We start from the raw sequence: 2,500 nt of genomic DNA on the forward strand, positions 1-2,500 counted from the left end.
TTTCCTTTCTTGCAGTTATGATCCAGCGCATATCCAGCATGGACCTTGACTTCCAGCAGGCCCCGGGGACCCAAATTACCCCCCCCCCCCCCCTGCAGTTACCCTGTACCACATATCTAGCATGGACCTTGACTTCCAGCAGGCCCCGTGGACCCACATTACCCCCCCCCCCCCCTGCAGTTACCCTGTGCCACATATCTAGCATGGACCTGGACCTCCAGCAGGCCCTGGGGACCCACATACTCCCCTGCTCTACTCCCCCACTAGCTTTCCTTTCTTGCAGTTATGATCCAGCGCATATCCAGCATGGACCTTGACCTCCAGCAGGCCCCGTGAACCCACATTACCCCCCCCCCCCCCTGCAGTTACCCTGTACCACGTATCTAGCATGGACCTGGACCTCCAGCAGGCCCCGGGGACCCACACTTAAGCCCCCTCCCACTAACAAAGCAGAACACCACTGGCAAAATCCTCGTGCCCCTGGTACTCCAGAAAGCACATTGAAATGTGCCCCTGGTACACTGCGCAGAAGAACTGCCACACACACACACACACACGCACGCACGCACGCACGCACGCACGCACGCACTGCTTGTGCCTATGGTACGACAACTTTTCTCGTGCCTATGGTACGACAACTTTTCTCGTGCCTATGGTACAACAATTTTTCTCGTGCCTATGGTACAACAACTTTTTGCCGTGCCCCTGGTACACCGCTCAGTAGCACTTTGCCACACAAACTCTCCTCGTGCCTATGGTACGACAACTTTTCTCGGGCCTATGGTACAACAACTTTCCTCCGTGCCCCTGGTACGACAGCTTTTCTCGTGCCTATGGTACAACAACTTTTCTCGTGCCTATGGTACAACAACTTTTCGCCGTGCCCCTGGTACACCGCTCAGTAGCACTTTGCCACACACACACTCCTCGTACCTATGGTACGACAACTTTTCTCGGGCCTATGGTACAACAACTTTCCTCCGTGCCCCTGGTACGACAGCTTTTCTCGTGCCTATGGTACAACAACTTTTCTCGTGCCTATGGTACAACAACTTTTCGCCGTGCCCCTGGTACACCGCTCAGTAGCACTTTGCCACACACACACACCACTCGTGCCTATGGTACGACAACTTTTCTCGTGCCTATGGTACGACAACTTTTCTCATGCCTATGGTACAACAACCTTTCCCCGTGCCCCTGGTACACTGCGCAGAAACTCTTTGCCACACACACACACCACTCGTGCCTATGGTACGACAACAGGCCCCGGGGACCTACATCGCACCTTGCTCTTGCCTCCCTTACAGCTGAAAAGGTCCATGCTTTTGCCCTGGCCCTTCTGAAATTCCCTCTCCATTTAGCCGAGGCAGTGAGTCGGCCTCCTGTCTCCCTTTACGGTCGAAAAAGATGTGCTCCTGGGCGCGCTGGCCCTGCTGCTACTCACATCGGGCATGGACCTGGACCTCCAGCAGGCCCCGGGGACCTACATCACACCTTGCTCTTCCCTCCCTTGCAGCTGAAAAAGGTCCATGCCTGTGCCCTGGCCCTGCTGAAATTCCCTCTCCATTTAGCCGAGGCAGTGAGTCGGCCTCCTGTCTCCCTTTACGGTCGAAAAAGATGTGCTCCTGGGCGCGCTGGCCCTGCTGCTACTCACATCGGGCATGGACCTGGACCTCCAGCAGGCCCCGGGGACCTACATCACACCTTGCTCTTGCCTCCCTTACAGCTGAAAAAGGTCCATGCTTTTGCCCTGGCCCTTCTGAAATTCCCTCTCCATTTAGCCGAGGCAGTGAGTCGGCCTCCTGTCTCCTTTACGGTCGAAAAAGATGTGCTCCTGGGCGCGCTGGCCCTGCTGCTACTCACATCGGGCATGGACCTGGACCTCCAGCAGGCCCCGGGGACCTACATCACACCTTGCTCTTCCCTCCCTTGCAGCTGAAAAAGGTCCATGCCTGTGCCCTGGCCCTGCTGAAATTCCCTCTCCATTTAGCCGAGGCAGTGAGTCGGCCTCCTGTCTCCCTTTACGGTCGAAAAAGATGTGCTCCTGGGCGCGCTGGCCCTGCTGCTACTCACATCGGGCATGGACCTGGACCTCCAGCAGGCCCCGGGGACCTACATCACACCTTGCTCTTGCGTCCCTTACAGCTGAAAAAGGTCCATGCTTTTGCCCTGGCCCTTCTGAAATTCCCTCTCCATTTAGCCGAGGCAGTGAGTCGGCCTCCTGTCTCCTTTACGGTCGAAAAAGATGTGCTCCTGGGCGCGCTGGCCCTGCTGCTACTCACATCGGGCATGGACCTGGACCTCCAGCAGGCCCCGGGGACCTACATCACACCTTGCTCTTGCCTCCCTTACAGCTGAAAAGGTCCATGCTTTTGCCCTGGCCCTTCTGAAATTCCCTCTCCATTTAGCCGAGGCAGTGAGTCGGCCTCCTGTCTCCCTTTACGGTCGAAAAAGATGTGCTCCTGGGCGCGCTGGCCCTGCTGCTACTCACATCGGGCAT

The sequence above is a fragment of the Rhamphochromis longiceps genome, linkage group LG13 (genome assembly GCF_057381845.1).
Source record: "Rhamphochromis longiceps isolate RC_006_pf linkage group LG13, R_longiceps_female_GT1.1, whole genome shotgun sequence".
Lineage (NCBI taxonomy): Eukaryota > Metazoa > Chordata > Actinopteri > Cichliformes > Cichlidae > Rhamphochromis > Rhamphochromis longiceps.